Genomic DNA, 13,546 nt, shown 5'->3' with positions numbered 1-13,546 from the left:
TGGGATATTTGTCATTTTTAATGTTAATGTTTTTGTGTCTTCAGTTACTGGCATAACTTCCAGTGCTGCAGGTAGTTTGACTTCTGCTGACACAACTTCTATAAATCCAACATCTGGTGATGAAATAACAGGTAAACTTAATTTTTAGTTAGTGCATGAAAATGTTAAAATGCTTTGCTGGGAAATTTCATAAATGCTGTATGTGTAAATCCTTCTGTTTGTCAGCCTGGTACTAAAGCTAGCTTGTTCCTTGCATCCACATCAGGTGATATTCTAACATTAAGATTGCCAGTTGTGAAACAGGTCTTTGATCTATATTAGTTTTTGATACTGATACTGATTTGATGATTAATTGAAAGAATAATATAGCAAAGTTCTTGTGACACAACATCTCCTGTAGCACCAGTCTCCTGATAGGCTTCATAGTTCTTGCCCACATTCGACCTCTTCTTGTAATGCAGGGAAGCTGACATTGATGACTAGAGCAGGTGTGAGTGTGGGAGTCGTCTTGCTTGGATTGGCACTTCTCTTCACTAAAAGCAGGACTGGTAAGAATTCGAATATATTTACCTCACCAAAGTTTACCGAGTGTTCATTGTAAAACCCAGCTGCATTTGCAGGAATTGTTTCATGTGGCTTCACATTTTTTAACAATTAAAGGCTGCTGGCATTGGTTTCTGGAAGCAAAATGTATAAGACTGACTGCTACACCCAGTATACTTGTTTTACTACAGATCATTGGAGCTCCCTGATATTAATAATCGATAGCTGATTATTTATTTTCCTTATTTTTTGCATTTTCTAGATAATTGTGTTTTCAACAGGTAAGAAATTCAATTTCTTAAACTAATTTGAGTGCATACAAGAATGTATCATCTTTTCCATTAATGCTCAGATTTATATTAATAGTTTCAGATATTTAGTCTGGCAGCTGCCGAGGACAACCATGGTCCTCTTCAGTTTTTACATGCTCATGTGGACATTTGTCAAAAAGGTTCTTTAAAGGACCTTTAAAAAATCAACTCAAGTGATGATTCTGCTGGGAAAAAACTTAACACCACAGTCACATTAAAAGCATTAATTATACAGCAAACATAATTCAGAGATTCCACTAGATCCTTATTAAGCCAACAAACTAACAAACCTTGAGTAAAAAGCATAAGAAGGAAGAGGAGGAGGGAGGAAGCTGCAGCAGCATGTAGGTATTGAGAAGTCACAGAGGCTTGTTCCACTTCTGAGATTCACACTTTTCAGGGTCATCCTGTAAATACTAATGTAGTATATTCATTTGTAAATGTGTACTAAGCTTTTGCTTTCCTCTATAATGAAAACACTCTTTACAAAACCTGTTTCCTATGTTTGCATTTAGACCAAAAGCAAAGGTCGCTGGTTTGCTGCATGGTTATGATGAAACCTACAGCATCATCCTGTATGAATGCAACACTGGTGAGCTGCTTTCCTCTTCCTGAATAAAGTATAAGGTTCATAGACATGCTGATCAGCCATCCTCCATGACATGGAATATCTTTTAGATAGTTACATTTTCTTATGGTTACGTTTTTAAACTACTCTGTTCACTATACACTCTCCTGGTCACTCGTAACATCTTGTGATATTTCAGAAGGAGACTTCCGCTTAATGAGGCAATAACACTTTTAATGGACATACAGTGACTCGCCCAGTACTGGACCTGTCTCAAAAATTGTTGTTCACATCAGTCTCTTTGACCAATTTACACGGGTAAATAGGGTCCAGGTTGAAAAATGCCAAAGTTACCCTTTAATGGCCTCTTCTGTTAATGCAGAGAAGATGATACTGATGATTGGAGCAGTTGAGACTGTGGGAGCCTCTTGGCACTCCTCTTTACTCAGAGCAGGATCGGAGAGAATAGAAAATATAAACCTCAACAAAGTTTATTTGAGTTTTCACTGTAAAAACCCAGCTGCAGTTGTAGGTAATGTTTCATGTAGTTTCAAATTCATGTCAGTTAAAGACAGCTGACATTACTTCTGGTAGCAAAACGTAAAAGAATGACTGCTACATCCAGCAGCTTTGTGTGTATTATTAAAGCTTGTCGACATCATTCATCACTGGTTGATTTTTTGTTTGTTCCATTTTCTAGAAAAATGTTCATCCAAGAGGTAAGAAATCTTATTTTTCAAATACAATAAAGACAGCTTGAGTAAGTACCAGTATGTATCATTTTTTCCATCTCCCTCTGACTGCCTCTGAGCTGCTCCACTGGATGCAGATTACTTTGCTCAAGAGCACGTTGACATTGGGCAACAAGGTTCTTTGAGGGACCTTTCAAAAAATCACAGCAGCAGTGATATGTCTGCCGTAAAAAACTAACATCCCCAGCACTCTGAAAACACAAATGATATAGCATACGTACTTCTGAGATTGTAGTAGATGTTACTCACACTAGATCCTTGACAAAACTTCAAAAAAAGGCACAAGCCAGAGGATGTTGGGTTGATGGAGGATGCTGCAGCAGCATGTAGGTGTTGACATGAAGGAATCGGCTGAGTGATAGTGACAGCTGTCAGGTCCAAGAGGTTCATTACATATTACAGCAGACAGAGGTTCACACTTTTCAGTCACATCATTTAGATGTTTGGGTAGAGTAATACCAAATATTCATTTGGAAATGTGTACTAAGCTTTTGCTTTCCTCACACTCTTTACAAAACCTGCTTTTTCTGTTTTTTCATTCCTTTCAGACAAAAAACAAACGTCACTGGTTTGCCAGATGGCTATGATGAAACCTACAGTATCGTCACCTATGAGTGTGACACTGGTGAGCTGCTTTCCTCTTCCCAACTAAAGTATAAGGCTCATAGACATGTTGATCAGCCACTGGGTGGTGCAGGTTCTGCTAAGATGCTCATAACAGGCCAGAATTTGAACAGGCATAACATGACATTACACTACACTTGTTAAAATTTGCATCATCAGTCTTTAAAAAGGCGTTATTGTGGCATGACAGGAAATTATATGTTGAGCACAATGCTGGCTAACGTTTATATTTCACTGAGGTCAGTTCATGAAATAAAAGATAAAGTCCGCACACCAGAAACTGCTCCTTGAACAAGTTATTCATGTGTTACGTTTCGGGCCCTCCAGGGGCGTAACACATGAATAAATTGTTCAAGGAGCAGTTTCTGGTGTGCAGACTTTATCTTTTATTCCATACTTACCTTTTGGTCCAGCACCCAGCATTAAGTTTTTTGGGATGTGCGTGCTACTTTTACCTGTTACTGAGGTCAGTTCAGTCATGTGAGTTTGTGTCTTTTCACAGTGATGACAGCAGCACCTCAGAGAAGTCTGATACATCAGCCCTGACATACACACTGTACAGCACTCCCAAGTCTATATGAAATACAGACATTGTGTTTCTTGCATCCTTTTCTTTTCTTTCTTATGTACAGGTTATATGATGCTATTTACACCATTATCCCAAGAAGCAAAAACAAGGATGGTGCAGTGGCTTAGTTGCACCTTGTTGACTTGATAGAAACAGATGTTATGTCAGAAGATGACATGTATCATGTGTCACAATGCTTTAATAATAAAAACATTACAATTGTGTCAAATGTCAAACATTGTTAAGGTGACTTAAAAATATTAATTCAGCCAATATGACATTTTACCAAGTAGAGGGACGAACATACAGTGTGCATAATTTGGAGATATAAAGTTAAACAGTTGAATGTTCAGGACAAACATTTTTACTTCAAGCAGAGCATGAGCATGATCTCAAATTTGAGCTGTTTCAGAAAAACAAAATGTTTTAGTGAAGACATATATAATGCATATAATTTTACACACACACATTCTTGTACTGTCATCTTTGTGAGGACCCTCATTGACATAACGCATTCCCTAGCCACTTGTCCTAACCTTAACCATCGCAAGTAAATACCCAAACCAAACCCAAAGACTAACCCTAACCTAAATCTAATTGTAACCTGAAACCTTAAACCAAGTCTTAACCCTCAAACAGGTCAGTGTGAATCAGCCAAAATGTCCTCACTTTCCAAAAATGTCCTCACTTTCCACACATGTCCTCACTTTGTTACTAAAACATGTATTTTGCTCCTCACTATGTGGCATGTACAAGTATACACAACACACACACATGCATGCACGAACGCACACACAGACTGTGGCCTTTGTGTATCTACTAATATGGAAAAAGCCAAAACGAAGCAGCTGCATATCAACAAAGCCACAGAAAAAAAACTATAAACGATTTCACTTTTACTTTTTCTCATCTCTCTTTGGCGGTGAGCCTCTAGTGTGGTAGATTCAATCTAAATAAAACACATATATTAGGTACTTAAAAAAGGACATCAAGTATGTGTCCGTGGCCTGTCTGTAAATGTGATCTACGTCTGATCTACGCTGTGGTTTTTCTGAGAGCATGTTCTGCAAAATGACACCTAACTACAGTTTGTTGAAGTTCATGTAGTCAGACACACAAGTGTCTTCTATCTGGACAGTCTTAGTACTCAGCTTCATCATGGATGGACAGCTGCTGTTTGTCATCCTCATGTGTAAGTTAAACCTTCTATAGATTTATACATGATTAATGTAGGTTATTACAAACTTATGCAAGTTCACACTTAAAGTTTTCTGCAGTTGATTACCAACATTTCTCTGTACAGACTTCAAACTGTTCAGACAATTCTCATGAGTGACATGCAGCTCAGCACAACATTTAATCTTACATCCAAAATGCACTAATGCAACCAAAAGTGTCCCAAGAGGGATTTCTGATCATGTGGCACCGCAACGAGGAAAGTAATTCCTCTGTGGGGTTGAGGAAAGGAGAGTACTGTGGAAGGAACAGTAAGATCATACTAAGGTGGCCTGTGAACCACTCAGTGACTGGAGGAGAATGGAGAATTGCCACATTGTCCAATACAGTTGCAAAATGTTCTGGATTTGGCCTCCCTTGCTTAGTTTTCTCGCCAAGACACGTTTCATAGAGCTCACCGGGGAATGAAAATAGGCAGTTAGTGATTTACTCCCAGTTAGAAATCATGCATTTTTAATGATTTTCTCAACGTGTGTGATGTGAGGGTGTTACACCACATCACACTTGTGTCTTATCTTTTTTTAATGGTTGATAATTAAATGTTATGTGTGTGTTGCAGCATTGTGCTGTTTGTTTGTGAACTTATTGTGGAACTGCAGCACAGAGTTTAATACTAATTTCCCCATTGGGACAAACAACATATCTTGATCTTGATTTTGGCTCTTATACCTCTGGATTTTGTTTTAATTTTTGTACACTTTGTGAAAGTTATTAATGAGATATTATGACATCAGTTTAACTTGCTAACATATTATATTTCCAACAGATTCCTTTCATGGGATTCAAGCACAAGGTCAGTTTCTGATCTGTTACCTTTCATGTCCAGATGTGCTGCTATCCCTGTACGCGATGTTGTCTGTTGTTAATTTGACTATGTGACTATTATTAATGTCATTATTCAGTATTTGAGATGACATATGTTTACCTTTAAACTTTCAGCTCTTCCTCCACCTGAACTGACAGTGTATCCAACGGTGATCACAGAGACAGACTCAGTCATATTAAACTGTCAGACTCCATCATCTGTTTCTGTGTCTCAGTGTTATTTCCGCACTGTAAGAGGAGGACCTGGCAAAGTCTTTTCATGTCTGAAGACACTGACAGGAAGTGAGCTGCTGAAAATGACCCGTCAAAGTTCACCTGCTGAGGTTAAAGTGACGTGTTTTTACCTTCATATGTCTCCATCTCCTGACAGTGACATGTCCTCCATCACCATACATAGTGAGTGAACACTGCTGCTATGGAATTTATATTTTAATATCTTGATACAATACAAAAGACAAAATGTCTCTCAACATGATGGTCAAGTCCTAAATGAGAAGTGTTACAAGATATTCAGTGGTCATCATCTGCCATTAAAAAATTATCATCAGAATTTTTTTCTAAAGTGAATTCAATTATCAGTTGTTTAATCTTACATATATTCTTATATTTTCAGCTCTTCTTCCACCCACACTGACAGTGAATCCAGCAGTGATCACAGAGACAGAAACAGTCACACTGAACTGTCAGACTCCATCATCTGTTTCTGTGTCTCAGTGTTATTTCTATACTTTAAGTGGAGGAGCTGTCAGAGTCTTCTCTTGTATGAAGACACTGACAGGAAGTCAGTTGCTGAGGATGGCCAGTCAGAGTTCACCTGCTGAGATTAAAGTGAAATGTTATTACCTCGTAACGTATCGATCTCCACACAGTGACACATCCTCCATCATCATACAAAGTGGGTGAACACTGCTGCTATTGACTTTTAATATATTTCTACAGTATTAGCACAAACAACAAAGTGTCCGTTAACATGGAGGTCGAGTCCTCAGAGGATATGTTTGAAGATTTTTAATGGGCATCCTCTGCCATTACAAATGAATCATCAGAAATGCAATTTCACTTTTTCAGTCCAACATATACTTATGTTTTCAGCTCTTCTTCCACCTAAACTGACAGTGAATCCAGCGGTGATCACAGAGACAGAAACAGTCACACTGAACTGTCAGACTCCATCATCTGTTTCTGTGTCTCAGTGTAACTTCTACACTTTAAGTGGAGGAATAGCCAAAGTCCTCTCTTGTCTGACAACACTAACAGGAACTGAGCTGCTGAAGATAACAAAACAGAGTTCACCTGCCAAGGTTCAAGTGACGTGTTTTTACACTGTAAAGGTTGGACAGAAAATATCTCTATCTCCACACAGTGAAACATCCTCTATCACCATACACAGTGAGTGTATGTTTCTGTTATCTACTGATATTAAGTTGTATTATATCTCGATACCGTATCAGCACAAGAAAAGTGGTGTGTGATGTTTCAGTTGTGAATTTAATTTTAGGGGTTACAAACTAAAACAAAGAGAGAACACTGATTTTATAACTTCTGTTCCTATTAAAATGCCACCTATGGGTGGCTGTGATTATACTGTAGATTACACTTTGTATTATACAGTTTACTGTATTACAGACTCATATCAGATGGTACCCAAATATTATTGTAGTTAGGTGTTAAACATAATGTGTTTGGTATAATACATTTATTTTTCTTTATTGTAGATATTGTGGAAAGAGAATCACCCCTGATCAAGACTGTGCCAATGTTTAGCATGACCACAGGTACAACATGCTGCACCTAAAGAGCAATCCACAAAATCACTGCGTATCACTTAAACATTTAATATTCTAAGAATTAAATGATTAATAGGTTCTCAATAATTCACACAGGCTTTCAGAAAATATATATTCATCCTTTTTAATGTTAATGTTTTTGTGTCTTCCTTTACAGGTAAAACTCTCCCAGCTGCAGGTCGTCTAACCTCTGCTCACACAACTGCTATGAATCCAACATCTGGTGATATAAAAAGAGGTAAACTTTATAGCATATGTACATATGACTGCTTAGATATTATGTATTATATGGCAAATAATGAAAAAAACATTTGAGGGCTCGTACAAAGCATGTACCCAGGTGATGGTCACTGACTGGTTACTCAGATAATATGTGATGAATATGCAGCTGCTTATGCATACGTGCAGTTTGCCTTCCTACTGCGTAGATGCTAGCCCACATTGTTCAAGTAAAATCAAGTATGTCATCAGTACATGACAGCAATACACTGCTTGATATTTGTACTTCTTGTATAAAATAAGACAATGTTCAGTTTTAATGTTAATATGTTTTTGTGCCTTCAAGAAGCAGACACCAGTATGACTCCTCCGAATCCAGAATCTGGCAATCAAACAACAGGTAGACTAAAGATTCTTATTCTTAAAATCTTTGTGGCTGTGCACTTACTACAGTAGGTTTTAATGTTAATAAGCCTAACTTAAGATAGCTCTTTACACATGAAATACTTCATATTCTGATATTTACAGAAAAAACATACTATAGAAACATTCTACGTATACAGTAGTATGTAAGTTTTGTTTACACATTTAGCAACAAGTTAGCTTGAGCTATGCACATTTCACACCCAAGTTACTTAGTTAGAAATTGGGGTCAAATATAAGATGTTATGTCATTCATGCAAAATGTTAAGAGATAGAAATATTTTCCATTTCAAAGTTTAAAATGGTTACACTCATCTGTGGCAAGAAAAAAAATGCTGTGTTTACAACCTTATTTACTCAGTAACTTCACATTAGTAAAACGCGATACTGTGCTTTCTATTTTATATATTTGGTGTGCACTGGTACTGGTGGTTGAACCACTGTAGTTAAGTGCAGTACATGTCTCCCTGCTTTTTTGTTAACATTGCGAGGAGTGAGACTGATACTTCAGTCAGAGACACAGTCAGGAACACTTTAGTCAAAGAAAACTTTATTTTCATTTGCAGTAGTTTGTGGTATGGCTCTGTTCTGAGGCCCCTCTAACTTTCCACGGGCCTACGCAGAAAGCCTCTTCCACGCCCACACCTCCCTGCCCTTCCATGTGCCTACATGGAAAGCCTAAGCAGGGAGACCAGCAGCAAAGACCCTCCGGGAACAGAGCGGTGCCAGCATCAGTGACAAACAGAAATGACATTGATAAGTCAGACACAGCATGAAAAGGAGGAGCTGGGGTGGAGGCAGGTTGCAAAGCGGCTTGCAGTAGAAGCAGCAACAGTAGGCAGGCCAGAGCAGTTTAAATAGGGCGCCCTGAATGAGATTCGCCAATAGTGGCATAGAAAGGAATCATGTGATCTATCAGCTGACTCCCTTCCATCAGTCAGCTGCTCCATCAGTTGATTGGGCTGTTTGAGATCAGCTGATGTAGCTGGGATGTGAGCTGAGCTTGACATCGTGTCCTGCCTGAGCTAACGCTATGCTCAATTTGTGTGTGCCTTCTATTGTTGCAAAGCAAAAACGTGGTTATGGAGGATTATAGCAGCTGTGGCTGGTGGTGGCGTAACCGTGGGCATCATCTTGGTGGTTTCTACAATTCTCTGGAAAAGGAAAAGAACTGGTGAGAAATATGTTGATTTGTTTGTCCAGTAACGTCAGAATCAGTTTTACTTTTCACATCAGTGTTCACATAAACTGTTCTCTTTTAACAGTTATTGCAACTTCATATTGGCCCAACATTTACTGTAGCACCACCCTCCTGATAAGCCTATAGTGTTTTCTCTAAAACTGGTAAATCCCAGAGAGCAGAAGGTGGGGTGTCATAAACATAACTGTTTTCCAGGTTTATCAGCAGCACTCAAGGTTCATAGTCTTGTTGTCTTGTCTTGTCTTGTCTTCAATCCCTTCTGTTAAAACTGTAAACAGGTACATGTTCATGGCTAAATTGTGAATTGTAGAAAGCAACCAGCTAAAAACTTCTGCCGGCCGGAATTCCTCTGGTGTTCATTCTTCAAGAAGTTTTTTTTATCAGGGGATGAATTATACACAGAGGTCTTTTCTTCTCAAAAACAAACAGACCAGGCCATTAGAATAGCTGAAAACACAGAATAAAGCAGTTTCACGTTAAAAAAATCCATCTATTTCTGACGCAGTTTGGTGAGTTGTTGCTGGCAGCTAGTCCAACACATGCTAATATGTGGTCACCTTTATTTTCCGATAACATAAATGTTCAGGAGGTTTTTTATCAGAAGCCGAATTGTCTCCAAGACCTCTTCCTCTCTGAAACAAAAAGAACAGGTAGTTTAATGTGCCAGAAACACTAAATGAAGCAGTTTCATGGTACAAATCTGTTTGGTTTGTCTGTTCTGGGCTACTGTAGAAACATGGTGGTGCAACATGGTGATCTCCATAAGACCAACTCCCTATGTAGATATAAACTGCTCACTCTAAAGTGATGAAAACACAATGATTCTCATTTACAGGTGATTATACACTAAAGAAAACGTGCTTATTATATTATATTATATTCAATTTCTGCCAGTATGTCCACCCAAATCCTACACACTGAACCTTTAATGCAGAGAAGATGAAACTGATGATTGGAGCGGTTGAGACTGTGGGAGCCTCTTGGCACATCTCTTTACTCAGAGCAGGATCGGATAGAATAAAAAATATTAACCTCAACAGAGTTTTCATTCTTAAACCTACAGTAGCTGCAGTTGTACATCCAGCAGCTTTGTGTGTATTATTGAAGCTTGTTGATATCATTAATTACTGGTTGATTTTTTTTTGTTTGTTTTTGTTATTTTCTAGAGAAATGTTCATCCAAGAGGTAAGACATCTTATTTTTTAAATACAATAAATACAAATTGAGTAAGTACCAGTATGTATCATCCATTCTTCTCCCTCTGACTGCCTCTGAGCTGCTCCTCTGGATGCAGATTAAGTGCTTTGCTCAAAGGCACGTTGACATTGGGCAGCAAGGTTCTTTGAGGGACTTTTCAAAAATCACAGCAGCAGCAGTGATATGTCTGCCGTAAAACTAACATCCCCAATACACTGAAAACATAAATGATACAGCATACATACTTCTGAGATTGTAGTAAGCATTCATACTAATTAATACAACTATACCACTGGATCTTATACATACTAGTAATACAGTATATTAATTTGGAAATGTGTACTAAGCTTCTGCTTTCCTCTGTAATGAAAACACACTGTTAACAAAACCTGCTTTTTCTATTATTTTTCCTTTTAGACCAAAAGCAAACGACACTGGTTTACAGAGTGGTGAAGGAATTTACAGTATTGTCGTCTATGAGTGTGACACTGGTGAGCTGCTTTCCTCTTCCCAAATAAAGTATAAGGCTCATAGACATGTTGATCAGCCACTTGGTGGTGCAGGTTCTGCCAAGATACAGAATTTAAACAGGCGTAAAGTAAATTACACACTGCAGGTGTGAAAGTGTGCATTCTCAGATGTGGGAAAAAGATGTTATTGTGGCACAACAGAAACTAAACACTTTTAAATGTTGATAAATGCACAATGCTGGCAAATGTTTATATTTCACTGAGGTCAGTTCAGTCATGTGTGTTTTTGTCTTTTCACAGAGTGACGACAGCAGCACCTCAGAGAAGCCTGATACATCAGCCCTGACTGACACACTGTACAGCACTCCAAAGTCAATATGAAATACAAACATTGTGTCTCTTGCTTCCTTTTCACTTTGCTTTCTTAGCGACATGTAATTTGATGTTAAAAGTGCTTTACACGAGAGGAGTGATTCACACACATTTACCTCACATGTACACAAATTCATTTTGTCACAGTGTGCACTTCTGACCTGCCATACATGTCATTCTCTCAGTTAACCCAGTACATTTCCACCCACCTGCCTCAGCTGCACACGTTTGAACTGTTTCCTGTTTGTATGCATCCCGCAAGCAAAATATTAAGGCCTCCAATGTGGTAGATTCAATCTCAATAAAGCACATATACTAGGTACTTTAAAAGGATGTCAAGTGTGTTTCTGTGGCCTGTCTGTTAATGTGATCTACGTCTGATGCTCGCTGTGGTTTTCCTGAAAGCAGCAAATGACACTTTAGTTCATGTAGTCAGACACACAAGTGTCTTCTATCTGGACAGTCTTAGTACTCAGCTTCATCATGGCCGGACGCCTGCTGTTTGTCATCCTCATGTGTAAGTTAAATTTCCTATTTTTTTTTTTTCATTATTAATATTGGCTTCACACTTGCAGGCATGATCATTTGATATTGTTGCATCCTGTACTACACTTTTTTTTTTACTACACGTTTTATAGTTTTTATGGTTGAGGATTTTATGTCATGCATGTTGTGATTGCTTGTGCTGTTTATTAATGAACTTGCTTACGAATCCAAGACTAATTTCTCGATTGGGACAAATAAAATATAGCTTGATCTTGATGACCCCTACATAAGCATTGAGTGGAGTTTTTATCTTTCTACATGTTGTTAAAGTCATTAATGTGTTATTATTATGTCTCTTTACCTTGTCAACATATTTCCAACAGATTTCTTTCATGAGATCAAATCACAAGGTCAGTCTCTTATCTGTTATCTCTCATGTCTAGCTGTGTTGTTCTCAATGTGAGGGAAGTTATAGCCTGTTATTCATGTGACTATATTTACACACGGTTTAGCTGTATAGTCTATTTCTCTCTGCTACCTCTACATTCAATCACAGTTTTTCATTATATTATTATGATCATATTATCATAGTATTTCATGTAACTTATGTTTACCTCTAAACTTTCAGCTCTTCTTCCACCTACACTGACAGTTTATCCACCGATGATCACAGAGACAGAAACAGTCATATTAAACTGTCAGCCTCCATCATCTGTTTCTGTGTCTCAGTGTTATTTCTACACTTTAAGTGGAGGAATTATCAGAGTCTCATGTCTGGCGAAACTGACAGGAAGTGAGCTGCTGAAGATGGCACATCAGAGTTCACCTGCTGAGGTTAAAGTGAAATGTGCCTACTATGTAAAGTCTCACTCTCCTGACAGCGAGGCGTCCTCAGTCACTATACAAAGTGAGTGAACACTGCTGTTATGGACTTTTAACAACATGGTGCAAACAACAAAATGGCTCTTAACATGGAGGATGGGTTTAAGAAGATTTTCAAAAGGCATCCTCTATCATCATAAATGTATTGTCAGAAATGTTTTTATTTTCACTTTTTGAAAAATTCAATTTTCACTCAACCTATACTTATATTTTCAGCATCTCTTCCACCTAAACTGACAGTGAATCCAGAGGTGATCACAGAGACACAGACAGTCACACTGAACTGTCAGACTCCATCATCTGTTTCTGTGTCTCAGTGTCATTTCTACACTGTGGGACGAGATTTTCCCAAAGAACTCTCTTGTGAGATGACTCTGACAGGAACTGAGCTGCTGAATATGGCGCGTCTGAATTCACCTGCTGAGGTTAAAGTGAAATGTTTCTACACTGTAAAGGTTGGAGAGAGAAATTCTCCATCACCACACAGTGACACAGCCTCCATCACCATATACAGTGAGTAACTGTTCCTCCCATCTACTGATATTAATGTATTTCCATTCAAGAAAAGTGCTGTGCAATAAAACAAAGACAGAAACACTCATTTAACAACCTCTATTTTCATTAAAATGTGGTGGGCGGAGGTGATACAGATATGCTTTTTGTTAGTTTGATATCAGAATATTGTTGTAATATTGTGATATTGTCATTCTAAGCAACGATAGATGATTATATTTCCTTTAAAATATGGATTACAAACTGACATCAGCTGACACACACATATTATTTTAGCATGTTGTTAATTAAACATGTGTGTGGTCACGTCTGCAAGTATTTGTCACTGTATACAAATACAACTGTATACATGCAGTTCAATCTTATCTTACTATATAATGACAAAAACTCTGTGTGTCTGTGTGTCTGTTCCATGTTTTTCTCCTCACTGACTTGGTCAATCCATGTGAAATTTGGCACAGTGGTAGAGGGTCATGGGAGGATGCGAATGAAGCAATATTACATCAATTGGCCAAAGGGGGGCGCTATAGCAACCGATTGAAATTGCAAACTTTGAATGGGCATATCTC

At 38.1% G+C, this 13,546-nt stretch overlaps 1 long non-coding RNA gene across 1 annotated transcript; it reads left to right on the top strand.

The window, feature by feature from the left end:
• The first annotated feature begins 8,844 nt into the window (after positions 1-8,844).
• LOC126386384 (uncharacterized) lies at positions 8,845-11,535 on the top strand. Its single transcript, XR_007569494.1, has 4 exons — positions 8,845-9,030; positions 10,224-10,242; positions 10,672-10,745; positions 11,025-11,535. It is a non-coding gene; the product is annotated as an uncharacterized LOC126386384 (long non-coding RNA).
• Positions 11,536-13,546: the final 2,011 nt, after the last annotated feature.

Source organism: Epinephelus moara, chromosome 24 (assembly GCF_006386435.1).
Source record: "Epinephelus moara isolate mb chromosome 24, YSFRI_EMoa_1.0, whole genome shotgun sequence".
NCBI lineage: Eukaryota > Metazoa > Chordata > Actinopteri > Perciformes > Serranidae > Epinephelus > Epinephelus moara.
Note: the sequence above shows the minus strand (reverse complement) of the source record. Positions and strands in the feature narration are given on the sequence as shown.